General features: G+C 42.9%; 1 protein-coding gene across 3 annotated transcripts in view; it reads left to right on the forward strand.

The window, feature by feature from the left end:
- The window catches only part of LOC131260478 (receptor-type guanylate cyclase Gyc76C-like), a 72,977-nt gene continuing 45,443 nt past the window's right edge, over positions 1 to 27,534 (forward strand). For 2 of the 3 annotated variants that reach the window (XR_009178159.1, XM_058262209.1), the window contains exons 1-2: positions 1 to 141; positions 19,853 to 20,734. The gene's annotated coding sequence lies outside the window, so the exon portion shown is untranslated. The remainder of the gene's footprint in view (positions 142 to 19,852; positions 20,735 to 27,534) is intronic. The other variant, XM_058262210.1, reaches the window with a different exon arrangement.

A 27,534-nucleotide genomic window follows, 5' to 3' on the forward strand; every position in this document is an offset into this window, starting at 1 on the left:
CGTCGGAGAAGGTTGTGCGTCCGGTGCCGTGTAGGACGGTTTTTCCCGTTTTGAGATTTGGTGATATAAAGTGTTTTCCTGTGTGTACGTTAGCGCCGTTTTGAACGATAGTGGCAGGCGTCCGCCGAACGGTACAACAAGGTACGCGGGGAGGGGTTGCTGGTGGATAGGGAACAGGGAATCGGGGAGGCGGGCGGAGAGCCAGTGGTTGTGAACATAATGATCATTGATTGAACGGCTTACGTTACGGGCGCGCGTTTACTTCTTTTCGGAACGCTTTCTTGCTACCTTCTCGTCGCCGTCTTCGGCGGTCTTGCGGCACAAACAAGAAGCAAGACTGCGTATGTGTGTGTGTGTATGTGTGGCTGTATGTGTGTACGTGTCCGTGTGCTTGCGCGTAATTCTTCTCGATCGAGAGCGGTAAGTGGAAAAGTGCGAAAGAATTGTTCGCCAGCAGGGGTCAGGAGGGACCAGGCCTTTTGGAGGAAAAGGTGAAGGAGAAGGATGCTGGGGATGAAGAAATGCCGGAATGAAAGAGCAAGCGCTAGCGCGATGGAGATACATAGATATGCGGAGTAACGTGTCGGTCGACGGTCCCGGGGCTCGAAGCATGGAAGCAGTAGAGTTCAAAGCATTATCAGAACCCGTCGTCGTCGTCGTCGTCGTCGCCGCCGCCGCCGTGACCAGCGCACGATCATGTCGGTAATGGGAAGAAGGGCGTGCGGGAGAAGGAATGAGAAAAAGGGACAGTGCAACCATCGCAACCACAAGATCAACAGCCTCTGCCAATAGAGACACACGGGCAGAAAAGGGAAAGAAAACTCAATGGCGAGAAAGAGCCAGACGGCGGGGCAGAGCGAGATGGGGAGAAAGATTCCACAAGAAGCTGGATCGGCTGTGTTTGTGGGGTGACGTGGCGGGGTGGACAAAAACAGAGCACTCTTCTCGCGAGCTACACAAAAGCCACATGCAAACGAGCAACAGGCAGTCGCGATCGCGTCAGACCCCGAATCCAGAATGAATGAGAAGGCGATAGCGGGCGAAGACCGTATGATCAGAAGCTGCTGATCGCGGGTAGCACTGGTGGTGGTGGTGGTGGTGGTTGTTATTGTTGTTGATAGCGCGGACCGCGCGGTGTACGCCGAAGGCGTTGCGTTGCGGCGCGATGACGTTGTGCCGTTGTTGGAAATTGTGAAAACATTGGTTGGCCGGGTGGTAGAAGAGGGGACGAGACGTGATGATCGATCGTAGCGGTGGAGTAGAATGCACAGACACACAACAGCCAGCAAAACGTCAGAATAAGCTTTGCGCGCGTGGTCGTGGTGTGTGGTTCCGCGTACTACTATAACGCGCGGAAAAGAAATGGTACCGAGGGAAATTCACGCCTCGAAGTAGTGTGTGGAGGTGGAATGAAAAGTTTCTAACCCACCGCGAAGAAGGAGAGTTGCTTCACAATAGTGTCAGGGTTGGATCTGATGTAAACATACCCATCGCGGCTTGACATCTCCGCTGAACAGTTTAAACGTTTCGCTTTACCAGTTTAAGAATCCGCTATTGAAGTTGTACGTTTTGTTAAGCGGTTTATAGTTCCTTGAACGAACCGGTGTCTATTCCGAGCTTGACTGAATCTGAATCCATACGCTATTCAACTTAAAAGGGTGTATTACCGCATACAAATATTGCCTTCTAATGTGTTGGGTGCCTTTGCAACTTAGCACCATTCCCAATTGGGTATAAATGATGAAAAGAACATCTTGCTGAGCGTCAGTTTTTCATTAAAATTACATCAGACATTTATCATCATGTTTAACAACATCGTTGGTTAACTGGAAAGAGAGCGAGGTTGGAGATTAATCGGTTTATCTTTTAAATGGATGTTCCTATTCCAAATATCCTAAAGATTCTTCCAATTATTCTCCTCAACGAAAAGGGATCGTTTTGCAATGATCCAATACATCCCCCAAATCGCCTTTGCAGCTCAGCAGCATTCCTGATAGTGTGTAAAAGTCGAACAATTTCTAGTTGTCTTTTATATTTTAATACCTGAGATACTTTAGAGATGTTACGTATTCTAATTCTAAATCATTTAATCGATAAAATGGATTTTCGTATCCCATATCCCCTGAGAAAGTCGTCATTTCAATTAGACCGTCTGAGAAAGTTTCCCTAAACAGGCAGAAGTATTGACTAAACTTTCAATCGTAGCAGGCGTAGACTTTCGTCAAGGAAATTCTCATGGGATGCAGCGGTAATAAACAGCTAAGGGGCCTTGTAGGTAAAGCATTCAAAGCGGATTAAAATCTCGCCTCTAGGCGAGAAACTTTTCGGTCCTCCCACGCCTAAGCCGGTGTGCGTCGCCGTCGGTGCGTGTGCAATAACTCGGGAGGGAGGGCTTTTATTTTGTCTTTCTTTGCTTTGCCCCGCAGAGCGTAAGATAGACATATCGCGACCGCGGTTAGCTTACGGTTGAGACGGGGGAAAGCCAAGAGCCAAGGGATGGCAAAGAAAAGGTCGATCGAGTGTGCGTGGTGGTCCGGATAGTGTGGTCGTGTGGACGGACGCGATCGCCGTGAGTCTGCGAGAAGATCTAAGCAGGAGACCCTCGCGAGTCAATATCGCGCCCGTTTCGTTCGCTGATAGGGAGTGAGACAGAGTGGAAAGAAGCGTAACATAGCTAATATTAAAAGGAATGGAAAGAATGAGGATCGGGAAAGGGACGGCGCGAGATAAGGGTAGAGCGCAACGAGACGACGATCGACATTGTTTGAGAAGATTTTTATTGGCCAAACAAACGGGAGGTCGCGAAAAAACCATCGCAACAAGCGCGAAAAAAACGGAGCGCGATGATGATGATTTTTATTTCATTGCGGAAAGGCATAAACTGCGTGGTAAAGTGGGGGGGAAGTCACCGGAGGTAAGTGGAGTCTGGATGTTGAGGAAGGTAAATCAAACTAATAATCGATTATTCAATCAAGAGCCAGCCCGACAGCAGCAACAGCAGCAGCATCCCTCACGGTGAAGGCAGGATGATCTGTCGGGAGGAAAAAAAACGACATGGATGACGTTTGAGATGAGATGCGAATTAGCGAATCAGCGACGTTTGCAGGCGTTAGTTTGTAGACTCGTTTTTGTGCCATCTACTGTGCTGTTACCATCTCGCCGTGGTGGAGGCAAATGGAGCAGGACACACTTGCCTAGTGTATGCATTTCTCATTCGATCGATCGATATGATGGATCGATCATGGTTTCGCTTTGACCGACCGATGAGAAACCGATAGCGGCACATGATCGTTCGCTCACTCGCCGATCTCGTTCCGTGAAGCTGCAGCCGCTCAGCTGGCATCGTCTCAGCGAGCACACATGCGATGTTGCGTGGTGCCATATGGGACGTGAACCCGTGCCCCGATGAAGTAGTGTTCGAGGGTGCGGATCCACTTATCGCTCGAGCGCCGTCAGATTCGATCCGGTCTGTGCTGTGCACTATTTATTAGCGGAATTCTCCACGGCAAGTCGCATGGCGATCCGGCGACGTTGTGTACGTGTGTATGCAAATGGCCACCACTTGGAGGAGGTAGGCAACAAGTGGCCACTAGTCGGTATAAGAGACTGGCTGGCTGGTTGGCTGGCGGTTTGGCATTGCTTCATCGTCGCCATCGCCGACAATTTCGAGTGCGGAATGTTGATTACCGAACGGGATTAGATTTTCGGCCGCTCCGGCGTTCCGGCTGCCGGTTTCTCACTTTTCTGTGCCGACCATTCGGGAGCGATGATGAATATTCGATACGCGAGAAAAGAGAAGAAAATCCGCGAAGCGATACCAGCGGGTAGCCGGTGGAAACTCGTTAGTTTCTTGCAACCGTCGGGCGGTGGAAACAACACATGTCAGACGCTGCGATTGCCATTCGTCATTGGCTTTGGAGATTGTGTTGATTGTGTTGTTCAGCGGCGTTCGCCGAGGTTTGTCGATGCAACGTGACTTGTTTAGGGAAGGCCTGCGGGGGGCCATGGAGATAGTGCCAACTAGCGGAGTAGAATTTCAAAAATGGCTTTTCGATGTATTTTCTCAATAAAGTCCCCGGGAAATTGTATTGTATTCAATAGATTTCTACTAAAAGCTCTATGTTGCAAAAGCCTGAACATTTCCTTAGGATTTTTGTTGATTTTTAAAGCGCTTCTGTGACACATTAACCTTTTTTGTTATCTTCTCATCAATTTGAGCATCCATAATGTACCTTCTTATGTATTTGGTTAATTTGGCTCATTTTTAGTTTATAATGCACTTCATTTTTATTTCTTCGTGTCTTCGTTACTCTAGTAAGCTTTCATCTTGCTCTCTTGTCCTACTCTTCAGGCAAGGCCTTTTTAACGGCAATGTTTTTGGGCTTCGATTGTTGAGGCATGTCTTTCGTCATTGCGTTTATTTTTGAATACTTATTTGTATAAACTAAATCTTACAGAAACTTTATTTTGGCATTTTCATACCACATGTTTTCGTATCTTATCGATTTACTGATTGCTGCATGTTCCCTTACATGCGTTGCTTGAGTCATCATATACATCTCGATAATTTATGCGAAAAGTTAGCTTTGTATAGAGCAGGGGTCGGCAAAGTCCGGCCCGTGGGAAATTTGGGTGCTTCATACAAAAAACCCTCTTCAATTTTTATCGGTTTTGATCATGATGTCAGGTTGATTTCCTTTCCAAAAATGAAGATAAAAATTTGCTGAACGAGGTGTTACTTTTATATATCAAAACTTTGCCGTCCAGATACACGCATAGGTAATAATGGTATCCGTATCAGTTTTCATCCGATCACATCATTTTGGTGCTGTCAACGCTGTCACCTGAACAAAAATCCAAATTCAACGAAAATAAGTAAGAATTTTTTTTTAAAGTTAGACGATAAAATTTCGAAAATATTATGTCTTTTACGATTTTTTATGTAAATTGACTTCTGAGAAAGTTGTTAGTCCATTTAAAAGGGTACTACTTCGAAAACATTTAATCATCGTTTAACGTATCCGCGCTTTCGGTTTTCTTGCAACCATTTGGCCCTTTTTAGGAAATGTATGCCTACCCCTGGTATATAGTTTAATCTTTGGGTTGTCACAACAGTTGGAGTTGCAAGATGGATACTTTTGTTCTACAATATTTGTTATATATTCAGCAAACTTTTATTTTTAGCAAACCAAGGCATTGCACGCTAAGTACAGTTATTTGCTAGGATTAATCTTTCTATCTCTCTATCTGTGAGGTTTGTGCTAAGCAAAAGTTAGCTCGTTACCATGATAAGGCACTGATAAGCGTTGATTTGTTTACTTTGTCGGTCTAGAGCCTGCCTTCTGCTCTGTTTCTTGTCTCCTCATCTATAAACATTATTTATACGTTGCCGCACTTGTTTCTATTTTAAGAACAGTCGACTGACAGCATCTTCGTCTACATGGTAGAGTGAGTTGGTTTTTTTTAGCTATCGTTCAAACACTACGATGCAAGTAATTTCTAACAATGTAACTACTGCCCACCGATTGCACGCTTATTAAAAAGCATAACTACGATTGTTGTTCATTCCGTGACGTGACGTGAAAATAAGGCATAAAACCACTGTTCTGCTCTCTCCATGTACCGATGTTTTTTTTCCCCAGTATAATACGCCCCCGGTTTTTGGGATTGGCGACTACTCGTAGTACGCATTCGGAAAAATCTGCCCCACATTGTCGACGTGTAAGTCCAACGGCAGTTATCTGTTGGTTGTACGACTTCCACTCGACAAACTTGACATTCAAATGCTGTTTCCCACTCAGCCCACCAACGAGAGTAGGTTTCGAGGAAAAAGGAGCGAGTGACGTTTTTCTGCAAAACAACGCCGGGTTTTTGAATTTATGAATACGAGATTTTTGGTAACTTTGGGCAATAAATTGATGGGGGGACGAAGGAAAAATGCGTTGTTATGAAGAGTGGTGACAATCAAAAATATTCTAGTTAAATTTCCACATGAGTTCTTTGTTATTCTATTTTTCTAAGTCGATTTACGCATTCGTGTGGGTTAGTGAAGATTTTGAGAATAATTTGTAAACCTTATGTGCTTTTTCATAAAATACTCACACCGTTATTAACTGACGTACACATCAATTTAATTGTTGGGGAAAACCAGAGGGTGTAAACAAAAAAGAAAATGGAACCTGTAGGTCATTAACGTACGAAATACGCTTGAACTCGACCCGTGCTACCCGGAAAAGCGAACTGGGGGTTTTTCCGATCATTTGGATCGTCATCATGAGTTTGCTTTCTTCGCCGGAGTCACCTCTCGGCCACCTTCGACCACAATTCGGACCTCAACCCCCCCCCCACCCGAATGAAGAAGCGAAAAAATAAATAAATACCTCATCTCAGTGGCGCACAAATTGGCGCTTTCAATCGTGCTTCGATGATTTGCAACCCCTTTTGCGTCACACTGGCTCGCGCCGAGGTTGTGTGAGTGGCCACGATTTGTGTGTGGGATATTTTTTTCCACTCTCCAACGAACAACATTTTGATCGTTCATCTTCCACAAGATCAGCTCGCTGCAAGGGGTTGGATTCAGATCGACGCGGAGCGAATTATGTTTGTTTTTACAAACAAAAAAACAACTTTACAAAAATGACAACAGCAAAAGCACGGGTATTAATAAGCTCGGAAAACAAACGTCGCCTGCAGAAGGATGCACCGGATTGCGGAGGCAACGTGAGGTTTGTTTCGCTAACACGATCCAGAAATAGCACCAAGGCGTAGCTGCTGCGGCCCTGTAGCCCTGAGGATGCGCACGAGGCTCCATGTGGCATCGTATGTTTCGCCACTCGCAACTCCGGGAAGATGCATCGGCCGCACGGTGTTGTTAGGTTGTTATCAGCGCCTTTGGCCTTGCAAATAGAACCGAGCCGTACGGACAGGCAATTAAGTGGTAACTACACTCGAGACTTTACCGCAAATAAAGACCCGTAACATTGTCGTCCCCCCTTCCCGCCAAACCGGTGTAAGCGGACGTCGACCGACTTTTTTTTTCATTGCGGACCGCTTTCAATGTTGGGTGGTTGCTTAGAAAATGTCCTTCCATCTTGCGTTACGGTCAGTGCAACAGAGGAGGGAGGGTTGGTTTGAAAACAAGGGTTCTAAAACACATAAAACACACATAGTTTATACGCTTTTCCTCGGCTCAACAGCATCTTCCGGCTTAATGTGCTACGGCAGGTCGTATTTTACTTCCGCTGGAAAGCTTCATCTTTTGTTACGAGTTTAAACCTCACAACGGCATTGTTGTTCGCTTAACAGTTCGCTAAAATGTATCAGTTTGTGTTAAAATAAATTGAAAAAAAGCGACAAATGGTGAGCACTAAACGCGAGACAAAGTGTTCATTTTCAAAGAAGAATGATTTATTTACCTCTTTGTTTCATTTCTTTTAAAAGTTCGAATACCACTCTAATAGAATGCATGAGAAACCTTCTCTCAAAACAAAGTTCATATCTTCCTTTTCTCAAATGGAGTTTTTTTCCACCTTCGATGTTGTTTCGCTTGTTTGGGGTTTGTTTACATGTTTGACAATTTTCAATAGAGAAAGTTTTCCCTTTTGAGATGCTTGACTTGAAAAAAAAAAATGCAATAAAAAGCGTTTACCAGTTTTCGATATTTTCTTGCGGTACTTTTCTTGTCCGTCTTTTTGCGGTGAGATAAGAAATTCATTTTATACTCTGAAAGCGATCATCCTATATTTTATTTTGTGATCTACATTTCTAATCCTCTTCGCTTATGGTTTTTCATAGTTTTCCAATGGAGGCGCATGGTTGTCCGTAGAATGTCACCGGAGAACAGCTCTTGCCAGGTTTCTGTTGGATAAAATCTGCAGCATCAATCGTGGAAAAATCGCTCAATGTGCCATTGCTGGTCGCCTCAGGAATGGGACAAACTTTCGAACGTATCTCTTCTAGCATCGCTCAACAAGTTCATCCTGCTGGTGGTTGCCCGCTGTTCATTTGACCGTTCCGGGGGTTTTTTTTTGTATTTTGGTCCGATTGCTTTCCACACCGACCCATCCGCACCCCCGACTCACCCCCTTCGATGCCCATTTGTCTGTGCAATCAGTGGATTATTATTTAAGAACTGTCCGACCGGCGGGGCAGCTTCTCCCGGTTCTGGGGCTTCAGAAACCGGGCCCGGTGTAATGATGCCACTGACGTGGTCGATTAGGCTTGATTGAGTGTGCTTGTACTTCTGTGCATTCTGTGTATCGTTTATCGCTTCCTCTCTCTGTGCCGAGCTGTTTCGCACCGGGAGCTGTTGAAGAAGTTGGCTCCCCCGGAGGAAGCAGTGTTGTTGTATACGTTATACTGCGTAAAATATTAACCTTCCGATACACACCGTTGCAATTCGTTCGGCAGGCAAAGATGTTGCAGTTTTGAGGCTTGATTTTATGCTTTTCGGATCTGCAAGTTGTGAATTCTTATCCCTTCTACCGAAATAAAACAATTTGAAGTGCATTTTGACTCGTTCGTGACGGGCCTCAAAAAGCCCGTACAACTCAAATTTCACGTCTTCCGAGTGATCATATGTTGAGTATTTTCCTTGAAACATCTCCAAACCATTTTGCTCAACAGCAGAGCACGTTCGTCGTTTCACTCCCCCAAAATCCCGCCCATCTCACTATCGTTGATCGGTGTTTCTTTTTCTTTACCTTTCCCCTTTCCTGCAGCCGGCTCCGGATCCGATCTTTCGGATTCTTCCCACCGGCTCAACCTTGCCATCTTCCGTGCGTTGTTCGCGCGTTTGGCTGTTAAATAAATTGAAATTATTTGTGAATTATCGTACGTTTTGTTTACTCCTCCCGCGCCGTCCGAATCGATGGTGTGTTGTTTCGTACGTACGGCGTTCCGGTCGGTTTCCGTTCGTGTGCGTGTACCGGGTTGTATGTACGATGGCTTGTACGTGTGACCGAGGGGAGTGGTACTCGTCTGCGAGTCGATAAACGATGGAGGATCGCTGCGAAGAATGAGCTCGATTTTTGCATTCAATCCATAAGAATACTGTTTATATTAAGAGTATAAATCAATTTGACATTTTTTAAAACTCACCGGTAGGAAGGAAATCAAGAAAAAGACTTGATAACAGATTCAATGTTTACCTCACAAATGGGAGCAGGTTGATAACTGCCTTTATAGGTGTAAGCTACAAACATTAATTATATTACTTTTTAATATAAATATAACGATAATTTTCTCAACCGAAAACAAAATTAAGGGATGCTGGAAGATTTAAATTTGAAGCTTCTAATATTGAAGATAAAAGAAGAAAATCCTTACGCCTTCTCGATGGCAATGTCAACTGTGGAATCTCGTTTAACAATGCTGCAGAATATCGAGGGGCCAAACCGGTGACGTTGTTTTAATACAAAAACTCTCTTTATACAAACACACACCCACACACACATATTCTGGACTACGTCGGCGATCGACGACGACGACGGCACCCGCCACGTGGTAGCCGTATGATTTCCATGTAAAAAGATTCAAATTAGAGCCCGGGACGGATCATGTGGATGAGATTTCGCTACCGCCCCTGACGTCACTGCACCGGTTTCCACCGGATTGGATTGTTATATCTGTGTGCTTCAATGTGTATGTTTGTGAATAAAATCTTGCGGACCGCGAGACGGCGGAGCGATGCTGAGAAGAACGCCAAATAGCTAATTCCGTTCTGACGTTTGGTGGCCAGGCGTTCCAGGAAGCTTCTGCAGCTGCTCGTTGTCAGTTTTCCAACATTGAACAGTGTGCATTCCTACGTACGTATCTCTGTTGGAAGTACTTTGTTTTCCTTGTAGACATTTGTACGACAAAGAGGGTACATTATTTTCTTGGTTATTCACCTGGAGTGCCCGATGTGGTTTTACATATAATCCGTGGAAGAGATATTCTTTCTATCAGGTTTTGTGCCAGCGTGGATTGTTTATAGAAGAAAAGCTTCTGGAGTTGCTTCATAAGGTTGTATTAAAAAAACTATTAGTTTTTCGAATATGTCAATTTTCAATTCGATCTTTTGCTTAAATAATTTCGAATGTAAACCTATTATATATAATTCTTATATACCGCCGCTATTATATAATTCTTAAAATTAACTAATTTGAAAGAGGCCGGTTAGTAAATTATCGATTTCCTTTGTCAAAGTAGCTTTGGTTTGGTTTTTATGGTCTAAATTTATGGTTGTAAATTTTAATGATCTAAAATAATTAGCTGATATTTCTCATAGGCAGAGTTAACTACAGATAAATTCAAGCCCGCTGTAAAGCAGTTGTAAAATTGGATTGGTTGGATTTCGAATTAATGTTTGATAACCTTGTAAGCAATCATATTCGCATTACGTTCCATGGATCATGAAACGAGTAAAAACGAGACTAAATAATAGTCAAATAAGGAAACGAAAGTTCATCTAAGCTTTTTAATAAGCTTGTCTATAATAAATATATTCCTAACTCAGCAAATAGAGAGGTATCGCGAAGTGTTCTGCAATGGAGCCGGTTTTGTTACATAAGTATTCCTCAATCAAGGGATAGGATATTTATCGTTATACTTTTGACCGAACTTTTGACTGGAACAAACAGTTGGATCGCTGTTGCCCGCAGGCCGGAGGATTAAACATTTGTCGTCAAGTTGGTAGCAAAGAACGGAAGCATTAGATGAAAATGAGCGTCCTGTCCAGCGGACCACAAAGTCGGCCGGGAATGAAAAACTGGCGCCAAGTGTTTGATTCCCTCGAAGCGATGGCATTTACTTACGCGCCAAGTGATGGCAATTCATTTGCGGTCATCTGCGGAACGGAAAACATGGCAACCATTTTAAAGCATTATGGTTGTATTTGGATTCGGTGAAATTGAAGTTGAATAATGGAACCATTCAGGTAACCGTTCTCCCTCGAAGTCGGTTTTGTTTGGTTATGAATTATATTTATTTGCAACTTTTAGTTGCGAATTTCAAATTTTTAATTTCTACTCCTCTTCATAGTTTTTGGGAAAATCTATTTTTGCAGCCACCAAAAACCCTTCCAACATATTTGAATGTCCATCATGACGTAATTTCTTTCCCCGTAACGCTGCCGGGATGCTGATTTGACCGAAGCTTAAAATAGAAACTCGTTAGTAATCGTTTAATTTTAGCACGCAACACCAAAACAAAAATTCCAACACCAAATAAAGGCACTCGAGCGCTGATAGGAAGCAAACATTGCCTGATAACCGGAAGTAATCGAGAGTCCGAATGTTCTCGCAAGTGACGCAGCAGCAGTTGTTGCGTTCGTGCCTGCCAAAAAGTTATTTCGAGCCCGTTCGCGAGTTGATAAGCAAACTGGTTCAAGCTGGAGCAAATACTTTCGCGGTAGAATTAATCCGTAAGTACCGGATTGGATTGGCGAATGAGTCGTTAAAGTTTGACCCTTCGTGGGGAGCTCGGTTTTCGGGGAGTTAATTGATGAAAATCTTCTTTCAGTGATCGTAACTGTTAACCTCGTCACCTATAAGATCATTCTTGTTGAATTCCTGGAGTTCAAGCTAAATGCTTATTAATCATGTTCATATTTTCATATTCAACGCGTTTTGACTACACCTAGACCGTAATACAATGAACGGCTCTAATTTACCTTTTCTCCTCCCTCGCCACGTTGTTCTTATTCAGGTTTTGAACCAGTACCACGATCACGTTTAGCCACCATTCTAAAGTGGGACTCCAAAACCGCACTCGATATCGGCTGGAGCAGCGTAACGCACGTATCGAAGCTCCCGTAACGGTCGTATTGAGGTCGGATTACCGTAGTTACCGGATTCGGGTGGGTTGCTTTTTTTTCTCATGTGTTGTTGCTGTGGAGAAGCTGTGGCGGCTCGAGAGAGGGAACGGCCCGTCTAGCGTTTTGCCCATCGGTCCTCGGCTGTGGTCGTATGTTTGTGTATGCGATTAAGGTAGTTCATCCCCGCCGGGCCGCGTGTGTTTGCGGTAGACCCCCGTGTTTGGTGGCGTTCCAGCGATAAGCCAAACCCGGCTCGGTTGAAATTTCCAGATAGAGCGACATAGCGAGACTCGCGAGCTTTTTTTCCCCAAACAGTTCTGTAATGGGATAACGATGGCGCGGAACCGAGCCGTGCGCGCAACCACAACACATTCTAAACAAGCGGTTTGCGGTTCTATTTTTAGATCCCGTGGTGAGCTTTTATAAGTCACCAGTGCCCGCTCTTCGCGGCATCTTCAGGTGGGCCTCAGTCCCTTCCTTTCTGCGTGTATCGCCCGATGAAGTGCTGCTCAGAAGACAGCGGGTTTTCTGTACCGTTCGTTCTCTGTTTCCGTTCTTTTTTATCGTTTCGCGTATCTTCCATATTTGGTGTTGGTAGGGACGTTACTAACCGTTGCTTGTGGAGAACACATGCATAACGGTCATAAAAACGGGGCGCCAGCAAAATGCGATGGCAGCACCCGAATTAGAAACGTCGCCTAGCGGATAAGCGTTAGCACACGTTGCTCAGTACATAAGAATACTGTTAGCATACCTCTGCGGAAGGTTGACGACACTCTGTGTGTGTGTCTGTTTTTTTTTACTTTTCCTTGTGTTGAATGAACGAACTGTTCGCGCTAAGCCAGTTTGTTTCGGAGAGTGTCACAATGTTCTATACGTGTCCAAAAACGCTCCATTTGGGATTTCAAGAGAAAACTTGAAAGCGTGAAGTGAGTGTGAAGATTATTTAGGAAGCTTGTTGGTTGTAATTAACGATTTTTAATAGATCCATATCTAGTAAATGTTGAAATCCTGAAATTTGACCTTCAGAGCTCCCTACAAATGTTAGGCAATGGGATCCGGATTGGATTCTGAGAATCGATCAGATCAGAATTCAGATTCATGAATCTAAATGATCCTTTGCGGCTTAGAGATTCATAAATCTTTGGATGAAAGATTCATGAATCGCAAAGAAACATGAAACTGATGAAAAGTGATGAGCCAAAAATGGGTTAAGTGACCCCCTTTTTTTGATCGCATGATCCAAGCCAATGAAAGAATTGTAGAGATTCATGACAGATCCATGAAATATTCATGTAGAAACACTAAGGTTTCGAAAGATGCATTAAGGTTTGAAGATTAGAATCCTCAAAGACTCAAGAATGCATCTGAATGAATCTTAGGTGAACGATTCATATGAATGAATCTCGAAAAAAAATCATTAAGCACAACACTAGATCAGATACGATTTGCTCCTACATCCGACATCCTCTGGATCTGGATCCAGATACAGAATCCGGATTCAGATCCATAACTTTTCTATATTTCTTGTTTTGACGTCATTTACATAAACAAATTCTTTTTTTCCAACTTTTATGATTTCCAAACAGTATGACCTAGATTTTTGTGTATGATTTGGTATTTCCCTCTTCTGCAAATTCGTTTACTTTAGGACTTTATTCCCATCATTCTTCCATCAAAGAGAATAACTTGATAAAATTTAATCACGAAGGTTTGTGTAGGGCGAATTAGAAAAAAAAACGATTCGTCAGGTTCGCTCGTGTGTACTTCCGCGCGGCTTGGCAAAAAAAAAAAATCATTAACATTGCTCAAGTTACGTTCTAATGAAACTCCAAAAAAATATATCAAACGTTTCGTTCAAGCGTTCGCGAACTCCAGCAATCCAATTACCAACACGGATGAACGGGTATCAAAAACACACTCACTTTTCTCCAAAAAGACCCCTTTTTTAAATGCCAGTTTTTACTTTGAAGGTAAAAGAACGAGGTTCTTTTTGTTTAGAATTATTTACAAACGATTAGTCTTGTTTGATTTTAACAGATTTATCTCTGGAAATTTCGCTGTTTTGCTGTCGTTTTTTCATGATTTCTTCCTTTTTACAAATATCTTTCTTTGTGCCGCAAATAGAAATCAAATACAACTCGAAAATCGTGCCGACTAGCCGTGGTTAAACGTCTTTACTCGATCTCTAAATTATGTGAAGTTTACCACACCCACGAAAAGCTTCTTTTACTATAGTTGTGTTGCTAAAATCCCTAGCCCCACTTCTTCCTTTATCGCACCCTGCGTTACAATGGTCAAAGTTTTCCACTTCCGGCACCGAAACCAGCGGAGCAACGTTCCGAGTTTGTATGCCCCGGAAAAGCTGGCGTCTTGCGGAGGTTTGTGGTTTTCCCGCGAAGTGCACCGAGTGGAGAAAAGAGCCCCGTCGTGCGCTGGTTGTGATTCTTGTTCCGTTGTTACCTTTTTTTTTATGCTGTGTTCATCGCAAACTTCTTCGAAGCTTTCGACGAGGAAACCTCTGTCGAAGAGTGTGTACATGCACCGGCTGATGAACGTTGCGTTGGGTTAAGTTTTGTAAAACTTCACGCTCAGCCTTTCACTGCCACCGTGGAACCGTAACAAGGATGTGTTCTGTAGCGAACTGCAGTTTTCGATGTAAATGAAACGAAGTGCTTCGAAGTGCAGTTTACTTCCGCGGTGTTTAGAGAAATAGGTAAAACTTTGCTGATGAACATACCGTATTTCATTGTACTGATCGCAAATGTTTCTGCTACGGCTTCGACGCCTAAGCTTTATTTGAAAAGTATAAGATATGTTCCACTTTCTTAGCTGTTTCTACTGTTGCTCTCTGCTTTCGCTTTAATAATTTTGTTAGAAACATCAGAGCTTATGTTCAACGAGGTTCTTTCTTAAGATCATTTTATTACATTTAATAATCTGTCGAATTTAAATTAAAAATGTCCCTTTCTCCCTGGCTCCTAAACAACATTACGATTGGCATTGGGATAGGAAGTGGCGGAAAAGGTTCAAGCCAATCGGGCAAAAGAATCCATACGAATACGGTAATTGAGTTTCGTTTCCTCGCAGTTGGTCAAATGGAATAACGCACTTTGAAAGGCAGCTAGGAGGAGCCGGAAAACCGGAGCTTTATCGTCCCGATACACGATCCCCACCCGATACCCCACGTCGGGGAAAAATGCTGGATAAAGTGAACAAAATATTATTACTCCGCTATCATCGTGCGCAAGGGGGTTTTCAATCGTTTTCCCGCTCGCGTGTCATTCGCCGAAGGAGAGGCAGAAGGAACCGAAAGGCAATCGGGAGGCTGCGGTCGCCCATGAATGGGTTTCTTTCGGTTATGAACCCGGAGTCTCCGGAGATACCGTGCCCTGCCAGTTTTTCCTCTTTTTTGTTTTGTTTTTCTCCTTCCTTTTGCTAAAACTTTGGTTTTATTCTTGCCTTGAACTAGCATTTCGTTTCGATGGCAAGTAAAAATATCCTCTCTCGCCAACAGGTTTGCCCGTGCGATGGAATTGGCCGTTCGAAGGCAACCGGCAATCCGCAAGCCGCGAACCCCTTGATGTTCTTTTTGCTGGATTGGATCCGTTCAACGGATGCGATGCGACTCAATTTTCATTTTCTTCTTGCCGGAACCGGTTCTAGGACACAAATTCTCCGTCGCTCGAGCGGAACGGATATTAAATTTGAATAATCCTTCCAAGGAGCCGACGCTTGCGAAGCTGCTCGGCGGAAAGGAAAAAGAAACCAACGGTCGGAAACGGACGGACCGGGTGTAGAGGGGCGGGGTGGGCTGCCAGCGAAAGGATGATCGAAAAATGATAAGATTCACTTGACCGATGAATTTATGGCCGTGCCGTGTCGTTTCGTGTTTGTGGTCTGTTTCGCTTCTTAGTTTCTGGGTTTATTTGTTTTGAACTCACACAAGACGCTCTGCTTCTTCTGCATTTCTGCGAAATTTATATCAAACAAGTTGCAATGCGCCGAAACGAGTTTCATTAACCTCCGCAGCATAATAATGTGAATGGGTTTTACGTTTCAAACCCCCCCTAGTCATGGGCAGAGCGAAAAATAAAGATGGAAAAAACCGGTGTGACATATAAATAGAAATAAAATCCCGCGACTCGCTGGGCGGAAATGAGATTGCTTTATTTCAGGCTCCGGAGCGGTCCAACCGAGACACACCGAATGAAATCAAATAAATTGTCCCTGCTCCGGCGGCGGATCGCGCGATGATCGCGTTTTAAGCGTCCGATTTGGCGGTAATAAAAATCACAAACACACAGAGTGGCATGATGCGCCTGTGTGTGGAACACGCTGATGGGGTTGGATTTGGAGCGATGGCTACATCCTTATGGTGGCCCGAAATACCACCCTCCCCCTCCGCTCCACCCACGGTGAATGTTTGACGATGGAAATTTATGTATCGGCTCTCGATAGGTGAATCGCTCGTTCGCTTTCGGCGAAGTGTGTCAGCGCAATAATCCGGAGCTTGGGGCGATTTGAAATGAATATTATTAGCAGTTAATAGATTGTTTACGGTTTGTTTTCACCGTGCGTCGCTCGAATGGGTGATCTATTTTAATTCACCACGCATACGAAATGATAAGGCCCCCGGGAAGGATTTCATAAGTTGAAACCCTCAAAACGAAACTTTTTCGGTGCCCTGATAAGTAAGTTGGATTTTTCAGTACATTACTGGATTTTTTTTATTAAAGAACATTATATTGTTGAATCCTTGAACATCCAGTTGGCTCTTATCAAAACTATAGAAAGCACGTGTTTTTGATTGTTTGGAAACAATTAAACCCAGGATGTTGCTCCTGTGTAATATGTTCCAGTCCATTAATACTCTCTTATGAAGATTGTTTTGTGTCTATGTACCATTTTGTGAAGAACAAAAAACCTCATTTTTTTTTTATATTATTATTTTTCTTTTTCATAATAATTAGCAAATGGTTGGACATTTTGAAAGCATCTGATTTAGTGTCGTGCCTTATGAATCTTTACGAAAGATTCATTAATATGACTCGTTCACCTAAGATTCATTCATATTGATTCATGAATTTTTTGAGAATCGACTCTTTAGACAATGATGAATTTTTCGAAACCTTAATAAATTTTCATGAATCTTTCGCGAATCTTCATTAATGTTTCACAAGCGTGGATCAAGCGACCAAAAAAAAAGCAGGTGCCTTTTTTTCTCATTTTTTGGCTGTACTTTTCTGTTCTTCTAACATTATTGAATCTATGGGATTCATGAATCTCTCACTGAAAGATTAATGAATCAATATGTAACAACGAAAAATTCGTTGTTATGATTTCATACTGTAAAACTAAGCAGAGTCATTCTCAACTCATGAAATCTCAGTATGTTCATTCAAGATATAGCCAAACCTACCGTAAATTGAAATTTTCTGTTAGGAATAACCTTTTTGAGTTGATTATTTAAATTCCAGTACCTTTTCTGCTTCCTTTAGAGGAAGGTTTTCTTTAGATAAAAAAGGTTTTGAATACTCTAAGAACTAAATTCTGGTTTGCGTTCTCTATGTCGCAATGTTTTTTATATATTGTCCAAGGCCTGGACGTGTTTAGAAGATGCTGCATCTACTGTTTTCACTATGTAATATCGTCAGAAATGGCAAACCGTAAGGTTTTGTGAAATTCTCTAAGGTGATGGGTTTGGTAAGGGTCTGCAACATCCTTGGGTCAAGTGTAATAGATGTGTTTGACGACGTTAGGAAGAATCTTTTATAATCTTCTGAACACATGAACAGAACTCAAGAACTGAAGAATGTAATAGATTAGGTTTCTTTCAAAACGCGCTTTTTATCAGCGTTATTTATCATCGGCGTTGCGCTATTTTGTGTCGTTCAAATTGCGTATTGCTATTACTTTTATAGAGCCACAACATTGGAATTCATTTCGGGTGATCCCCAAACCACTTGCAGTACTCAAGTACTCGTTTTTATCTTCCTCTTAACCTAGAAATGTTACAAATAAAAACCGATTGTTTGTACTTCTCACTAGCACATACACAGGCGATCCTGGTGTAGAACTTTGCGCGTCAGAAGAACGGATGCAATTCCGCCGCCTATTTGACTTTACTCGGGACCCGTTCCTGCCCTCGATATACGGATGCTGTTACTGTCCTCCGCGCCACCGTTGCTGTTACTGTGAACAAGCAAAAACACACTCCAACATTCACACATGCCCTCTTTTGCGCCGGAACAACAAAAAAAAAAAACAAACAAACACGACCATCGTTTCTTATCATCAAGGCAACCAAACGTAAAACAAAATACAACAACCGGTCGCTCACAGACACGCGAGATCACGGATACTTCCATCCACAACGAGCATCCCATTAGCTGCTGATCATCCCGGTCGTGTTCCCGGTCGTCGTCGTCGTCGTCCAAGCCCCGCCGCGTCACCGTCATCCGATCTGTGTGTTGGGCTCGGCTTAAGATTATTATTTTATTATTTCGCTTCCCTCCGGGTTTTCTGCAAAACCGTGGTGTTTATTTTTAGAACCCGCAACCGAACGGGACGCTTCTGAAGCGGGCTGGAAAGCGGAAGGTGTGTTGTGTTGGGAGTGGGAAGGACTTGGGTGCCACGGCGTTTGGCGCTCGCTCGCGGGGCGCAGAGGCTGCGGAACGGAAAACGAGAGAGAAAGTGTAAAGGGCGTTCGGGGCATTTTTCCTTTCGAGTGGCTTCGTGTGCGTGCGTGTCTCACACGTGCGTTCTTGGCTGTGGTGGCTAGCGGCCAGCATCTTGCGCGGCTGGTTTATCACCCTTCAGTTCGCGATATGTGTGTGTGTGGGTATAAGTACGACGAACGATCTTCGTCAGCTCGCGGACTCTCTTGTGCTCTCTCTGTGCTTTAATTGTTTTTCACTTTTTTCCTTGTTGTTGTTGGTTTGAATTTTAATCTGAGTTGATCAGTTTGTATTTTCCATCATCTTTTATTTGCGAGCAAAAATAAAGGATCAAATCAAACGATCCAGAGAAACCTCCATCCGTCGGGATGTGTTGAGCCTCGTCACAGACGAACACTCCACAATGGCGGCATCGGTTTTGGGCGCCATCTCCCTTTCGCCTCCCGCTCTCTCTCTCTCGCGTTCCGACGCGAAGAACATCATCTTTGGCGCAAGGAGCGCACGGCATATTCGCGCTCCTCAGAAGCAACGCGTCGCTCGTGGGCAACGGATCGTTTCGATCGTCTATTTGTGTGGGCTCCCCTCCCCCCACGTCCCGGGTCATCCCCATGTCACCCTCATTGGTGTGATGCAAGTGTGCATAAGCGTCACCAAATTCTGACCAACGAACACAGTGTGTGCGGAGTGGACCACTAAGTGGTGTGTTTGTATAGGTGTGTGTTTGTACTGTATTGTGCTTTTTGAATCTTCCGGTGTGCGAGATCCTCGATTCCTTTTCCTGAGGCGCAAAAAAAGTCAATCCCAGAAAAGAGTGAATAAAGAAAAGCGTAAACACAACGCTTGGAGGGGTTGATGATTCAGTGGGATTTTTCAGGGGGAGATTGTTGCTGTTCTTACCATCACATAAACGAGCAATTTATAACCCAAAACCCGGGAGGAAACGTGTAGTAAACGCAAACATCCAAGGTGGTTTTCCCACGCGAAAGAAAAACTCTTAAGGCAACTTCCCCCAAACCCTGCATCTTCAGAGGATTAACTTTTCACCACCGAAGAATAACCCCACCGTACTTTACCTCTGATTAGAGCGCATAATTGGAGGATCTAATTGGAGACGGGGATCTCCAACGGTTTCGCTCACAGAACCTCGGCGCATGCAGCAGATGCAACCGCCAAGAAAGTTGCGCTCCTCAGCCTCCTAATCGGACGCCTCGGATCGCGATCGTTATCTCTTAATCCCCGTCGCTGCAAATTAATCAACGCGCAGCAGGCAACCTTATTTCATTTACTCCCGGGGCTCGGGGCTCGGATCTCGGAGGACCTGTTAACTGCTAACTAACTTTACCCCCTTTATTCTTTCTCTCCTTTCTCTCCGTAGTCATCCCTGGTACTGGTTTCGTTTGGCAGTCTTTACGGTGAAGTGGGTGGTGCAAGAAATCGGAAGAGTTGTTTCGCGGAGTGGCGTTAACTAATTTTTAAACTGGTGTCGCAGAGTGTTCGAAAAGGTGAAATAATACGAATACCCCCCTGTGTGTGTATTGTGTCGTGTTTGAAAAAGTGAAAACATCATTGTCTCGTAAAATGATACGTGTGTGTGTTCGATTCTAGATATACCAGAATTTAAATAAAAAGAATAGTGTGGAAAAACAACCGTTCGCCTGTTGGTTACAGTGTCGTGCAAAAGAAGTGCAATTTTTTGTTCGCCAAAAAATAAAGAATAGGTCATTCAAATCTAATTACTGCACACTTTTTCAAGAAGCAAATTGAACGTAAAATTTAAGTAAAACGACCGTTACACACCAAATTATGCAAAACCCCTTTCGCGTTGGGTGTTTAAATTTGAAAAATTAAAAGAAAGAAAAAAGAAACAACGACTCGCTTGGAAGAGAGACCTCCTGCTGATCGAACGTCTCCCGCTGCTGATGCCGAGTTGGCAAACGGTTCGGTGCGAAACCACAGCAAACCAGCCTCGCCAACCGCTTATCGGCTCCCGCAAGGAGTTCGGCGAAAAGTAGAAAACAAGAGGAAGGAAGAAAAAAACAGGACCGAAAACAAAACGGTCCGGGTGGAGTGTGAAGTGTAGCAGTCGGAAAGAAAAGTGTTTGCCGGGAGCAGCAGATACCGTGGTGTTGGGGTTTTCCCTCCCCCTATCGCCGTTTGTTTTCTCAACCAACGACCCAACGACGGCGGTGACGGCCACTACGATTTCACGTTCAAGGCGAACCGCGAAACTATTCTAAGTTCGGCCTTCGAACACATGGTAAGTATACCCCCGTTTGGGAAGTAGATCTCTGCTGCTGCGAGGGAGGGAGGGAGAGACACAGGATATTTTTAACTCGTGCAGCAGCATTTAACACTACGATCTTTGACACGCGCGGGGAACGGTGGTCTGTTTATATTTTTGCGGCGGCACGGTACTGTTTGGCAAAGTTTGTGCGCTGCCGTGTACTCGACACGACGTGCAATGGGTTTTTGCCCGATCGACCAGCTCGTGTGTGCGATTATTTGTATTTACGCCGTCGTTCGTTTGAAATAGTTTTACTACCTTGCAGGAGATGGTTGCCTTGTGTTGTGGTCCGGGCAAACCGTTGGGACAATTAAAATGGTTTATTTTTACCTGGCGTACAGTTTTATCGTTCAATGAAGAATGAAGATCCCTACGTCAGAAATCAACGGACATTTTGTACTACATTTTAAATGTTTTTCAAATATTTTGTTGTTTTTCAAGATAATTTAATTCTTGAATATGGTGTTAAATAATGCATAATGATATTTTTATTTTTATGTTAGTTGTTCTATCTTTTGTGATTATTCAGAGTTACTTGAATATGGTAGTAAATTATGCATAATTCTATTATTCTATTTGTATTTTAGTTGTCCTATCTTCTGTTATTGCTCAGAAAATTATAAACACATTTTCTCATCTTGTATTAAATCAACTCGATGCTTATCTAAAGTACTAATTTTTGTATTGTATTGAATGTAAAAGGTATTTTGTTTGAAAGGTAAACTACCTTCAATGAAGCCCAAGAACCCTATTCGTCTGATATGTATTTTTGCAATACGATCATTTTCATACCTGCCAGCAACAGAATTGATTGTTGATTTTCTGATGAAACGGATGGCCATCATCAAACAACAGCGTGTTGGTCGTTGCTCTGGCGTCGCTTTTTTGGTGTGCAGTGGTGATGGTGTTCCCTTTGGTGTTTATTTCAAGCGTTACGAAGAGGTCAACATTGAAAATACACTTCCTCTCTATTTTCATTCTCTAGCACACGTTGATGCAACAGGGAAAACCTGCTGAACTTTGGGGACCAATTTGATTCTACATAGGAAAAAATAACTAGGATTCGCCTTCCCTGCTACCTTCGCGTCGTTTGAACTATCATACCAGGAACAGATTTTATTGGTATAGCACTGTAGTTTGTGGACGGGGCTCGTTACGTTTTGATAGCGGCTTTTGATTCTCAGTGTTGCGTTGGTTTCGTTGCGAAAGGGGGAGGTTTTACTCTCTCAATTCCATTCTTTTCAACAATGGAGCCGCCCGGTACTTTGTAAATCGTTTCCATGGTGTCCCCCCTTGCCGAGCGGGTCGGTTTTATGTAACTGCAAACTTTTGGTCAGCCATTTTCGAGTGCCCGCTTGGTTACGCATTGTTTGGTTGATTTGAATGGTTTTTCAAAAAAGTCATTTATTTCAACCCGGAAAAAGATTCCGCTTTTGTTGCGGGTGTGCTGCCCAATATTGGGATTCTGCTTTCAGCATAACATTGTGGCTCTTAAGAATACGTTTCTATAGCTCACTTTTAATAAATACCTGCACTTCGATTGTTTTTACATAAATTTAATGAGAAATAAAAATTCCGATGTATTTTATTTATGTTTAAAAATGATTGTTTGTTATAAAGAGGAACTGAATCCCCTTGGAAAAAACAATGAGGTACCAGGGCAAGGAAAATGTAATACCCTCTGTTCGATAACGAAAAGTCGTACCGGTTTAAAGCTGTGCATCGTAGATGCGATTTGTTGTTCCGGTGATTGAAGCTTATTATTTGTCTGCCTGTTGAAGTGTACGTCCTACTCCGGAAGCTACTCGTCCAAGCCTGTTGCTGCCGGCAGCCGGAAAACGACTCCAGCAGGTCACTGGATGCTAAAAATACCTTCCCTAGGGATGGTCTGTGGAGGTGGAAGGTGAAAATTAAATCACACAAACAAAAGTGGGAAAGGCAACCGACCTATGGGCATGTTTTTTTTCTTCTCTCCTTCAAAGCCATTAGTGCAGTGATTTGTGCAGCGAGGCGTGTAAAGGACAACCTTGGACCGGAATGAAATTAAACATGGCTACAGACAACTTCTCCCCGGGGCAAGGAAAGAACACGGCGTTGCAAGTGATTTTCACACTTTTCCTTACCGCTCGTGGCGTTGGTGGGTTCGCTGTACTCTCTCTCCGCTTAGCGGAAGGAAACCTCTTCAAAGCGTGCCTGAAATTCCTTCCCGGTTTTGCTCCCCCACAGCTTAGGGGGTAAAGTTATGCTCAAAGTAAAGTTTTTACGGCTTCTGCTCCTTCGTGCGCCGTTTGCAGACGGTTTCAAAGACGTCAAATGAGAAACAGTATGAAAGGAAGAGTAGACTGCAGAATAGTTTCACTGTTGAACGATACAGAATCTCGTGCTGAAAGCTTCACATGAACTTCTGTCGGCTCGGTCGGGAAAACTCCCTGGGGCTTGATGGGTGCGTGTTCGAGTTTTTTTTGACTCAAACCCTCTCGTCGCGGTAAATGTATCCGGCAAGTCTCAAGGTAAGCTATTTGAAAAATGGCTCACGTGTGCCGAACATCTTAGTTCAAACATGCGACGTGGCCACACGTTCGTGGGGAAATTCACCGGAAAATGTAGCGGAAAATGTCTACAGCCGTGTCGCCGGGTGCGGCTGTATGCCGATGGTTCGGCACAACATTGGCCGAGATAATGTTTTCTCATGACACACAAAAGGGAGAAAATGCTTGGCAGTGATTGTCAATAAAGTTGTCTCTGCAGATAGGAAGGCATGTTTCACACTTTCCTAGAATAAAATTACGTTTTGTTTGAGGCCAACTTTTGGTTTTGAAACATCATAACTTGAACTCTATGATGAGTTTATTTGATTTTATTTAAATTTGTTTTGATGAACAGAAGTTGTACGTTTATCGGAATTGTACATACATTGTTTGTACGTGCTGACTTGACTGTGATGACTTTGTTTGTTTGGTTTGGTTAACCGTTTTTGACTTCTGTTTTGTATTGTTAAGAAATAATCATTTTACTGTTTACCACTAATTGTTTGCTACTGTGCAATAAAATTAATACATTATTTTTTAGGTTACATATTAGTTTTGTGGTTTTCGAAGGATTTGTTATCACTTGTTTTTATTGTAAATAATGATCACAGATAATTTTTTACCTTGGCTGAGTCTACCTTGTTTAACTGAGACACGTTTACTCTCCTGTAGTGTATTTGTTTTTAAAAACATTAAAGCCAAGCCGTTTCTATTATAGTTTTTACAAAAATTATGTCTGATAACATTTGTTCATAAAACAAATACTAAAAGTTGTTTAAGAACATTTGACAAATAGACTAAGCTTCTTAGGCGATAAATTATTGCAAATACTATAGCCTACTACTATATTAGTGTTGTACTATACGAGTTTCGAGACTAGATCAAGATTACTGTAGCTACAGGTTGGATCACCATAGCTTTTTATGTCTCTTTATTTTGATGATACTCATTACTAAAATGAACCAATTTTGAGGTTAGAATTGCCGGATGCTGTAGATGCACAGATAGAAGTTTTCCTTAAAATTCCAAACAAATAGAGTTACATTTATTAATGTTTTTACATTTAGATTTATTCATGTTTTTACATCCAGTTTTAACTGTGTTTTGTTACAGAATTGAATTCAAACTTCTCATTACGAATTCATTACGAATAATTGTTTTAGTTATCATAAATTCCAATATGGCGCTATGTTTATCTATCAAATCGCTCCATATGAACTAACCCTACGCATTTTTTTTAGTAAAACATTTTTAACCAAATTTTGTTGTGGAATTCATTAAACCAAGCAAATGATTTGTTTTGGTATTTACTATAGCCTACTACCACAAAATTGGACTACTTTGTTAGTGTAAAGGGCTGATGTGGATTATTGCTAACCTCCTTAAATAGGGTGATATTGCGGTCAACGTGCAAACGCATTGCTATTTAGTTGGGCGTAGCGGCTAATTTATTGAGACCATAGATTTATCAACACTGAAATCGGATCAATCCGCAAAACAACGAAAAATCCTCCGCATTTTCGGCCGGCAACAGGCGGATAAAGCAAGCAACAGGTGGCACGTTGGTATGCCCACATTAAATAAACTCGGAAAGGCTTCTAGAAGATACCTGTTGATCCTAGCGCCCGCAACTTTGATACAAATTGGATTATAACAATATTTTCATTTATGAAAACATCGCCGCGGAAACGGGGAGGGGGTTGGAAAGTAAACCGATAAGCACGCGGTAGCGAAATTATTGGCACCGTTTAGACCGAAGGGATTAATTAAGCGAAGATGAGTGAGAGTGGTGGCGGATTATGCTTTTCTGCCGCACACAAACACGTTGAAAGCAGTCCAAACGACCAACACGTCGGCGTTTGGTAACTAACTTTTCGAAGCACCGAGAAGGAACGCATCGTAATATCGTGGGCTTCGCAAAAGGGCGAAAGCTCATCCGTTGTGGAAGAAGGGCAAAAACAGTCGACCCATACACTCACCAACCTAGCGGACTTCCTTCGGGAGGCGTCGTTCGAAATCGAACGATCGAGCACGGTCAACACGGTGTGGCTTCCTGTGCCGCTTTTCTTTGCTCGCCCTTCTGGCCTTTTTCGTTGCTAGTTGGCAAGAAGGCTTGGCGCTGATCGGCGTTGAGCATACAACATAACTGTCAGCCGGTCGGTGGCATAAATTAATGGCTAATTGTTGGTTTTATCGGTCGCCGCTGGCCCCGGTGGGCGTTCGTCCTGTTGCCGAAGGCGTCAACGCCGGCGGGGTCGAAAGCGAAGCCCAACGAAGAAACTGTCAGGATACGGTACAAGTTACGGCAGTCCCGCCCGGAGGCCGTTGTTTCTTGATGATGTTCAAAAAAGGTCCTTCGGGGAGGGAAAAAAAGGAGACGGAACGAGAGAGTGTGGAAGAGAGCGCCAGTGGACGAGTGGGAGAGTGTAAATAAAACATCGCTACACGGTAGAGCATTTTTGCCGACGATCCGGACATAAACAAACACATCTGGCTGCGCGTGTTGATGCTTATACTTTACGTGCCCGGCGCTACTTTCTTTCGTCGGTCGTTCCGTGCCCACTGCTTTCGTCCAATTTTCAGCAATGGGCCAATATTGATTTTCATGTTTTTGCACGCCCCACCCCACGGCTCCCACCTCATTCCCGCTGGCGCACAAGACATCCGGCCGGACAGAATGCTTTTTAACTTGCAGATGAGCGCCATAAATTTACCATACGTCGTCCTGTTTGCCCAAAGCGAGACGCATCAACGAAGGTGGGTGGGAAGTTTTCCTCCGAAAATTCACTCGCTCATACCCGCGAGCCCAACTAGCGTGCAAAAGTTCAATGCAGGATCTCGCACCGTAAGGACGTTTCACTAACGTTCATTAATGAAAATTTTCCCCCATTCCAAATTACGAGAACGTCAATCGCAAGCGTTACTCCAGCCACAAACGGTGCTTCCAGCTTTTGGTAGACCTTTCCATAAACTAACTCATACATCATGAAGAGGTCTCTTCCGGCTGCGACCCTAATTAGAGTTGGGTTAACGCGGGCTAAATTTGGACGAAAACCCCGATGAATGGTGGGATTCCACCGCAATCCCAGAACCAATATCATCTGTATTTGACCTGGCTGTGAACGTGAACTTTAAGGTAATTGTAAAGGTCGAAACTGAATTGATTGAATTATTCATCGCGAAGGATCGCGGGGGAAAACGGTCGATTTGGAATATAGTACCTGTCTTATCTACATTAGTAATGATTTACATATTCATTTACTATGGGACTTGACTATCAAATCAATGAACATATATCACAAGTACAAGTTTTGCCCTGTATGGCCAGAATGCATGATAAGAAAGTTTTAATGAGATGTGAAATTTCAAATGATAATAATGAATTGCAAGGAGCAAAAGAAGGAATGTTTATTTTTACTGTTATTTATACATTTTAACTCGTTGACTACCATATCGTAGCTGTCATTAGTTTTAAAAAGTTTGTGTCCCATAAATCGACGAAAATGCAACATAAAAATTATAGTTTTATGTAATACCAATTCTTTGGAAAGCTAAAATTTGGCTTAGCATTCAAAAACCGTCTGTTTAATGAATGTTTTAAACAAATTTGATTAAAAAAGATTGTACGAAAAAAGGGTGTAAAAACAAAGCTAGTCTAAACGCGTAATATTCTTCTATTTGTAAACTATGTTTATTTAATGTATTTAAACAATGTTTGAAACTTTCATTGCACAACGGTTTTATTTTTCGATTCTTAAGGTTTTGTACAAAAATGTTAGATTAGTTCTAATTTTCAAAAATATTTACTTGATACGTTTAGGAACAGGCAATGCTGATTAGGTCAGACTTTCTCTTCGCGTAGTCATAGAACTCAGAAAACTGAAATTAACACGTTGACTGCTAAGTGTTTTTAGAACAAGTGTTTAGCACAATCCTTTTCGATAAAATTTGGTTATAACATTTATCAAACCGACCGTTTTCAAAGGCGAAGCAAAGATTTGGGTACCCAAGTAACTTATTTTTAACATTACTATAGTTTGTATGTGGCATTTTCATTTATTTATGGGTCAAACATTTTTTAGTACTAAAAACTGCTGTCACCCACTTTTCGGTGACATGGCAGTCAATGTGGTAAAGTAAATTAACAACTTCAAAATCATGTTGTTTATTGTTGTGCAAACGTTTATTGAAGTTTCACACAAAATGAATAAAACGATCGTAAAAGGGAAACAAAAATGTGGGTTT

This window comes from Anopheles coustani, chromosome 3, assembly GCF_943734705.1.
Source record: "Anopheles coustani chromosome 3, idAnoCousDA_361_x.2, whole genome shotgun sequence".
In the NCBI taxonomy this organism is placed as follows: domain Eukaryota; kingdom Metazoa; phylum Arthropoda; class Insecta; order Diptera; family Culicidae; genus Anopheles; species Anopheles coustani.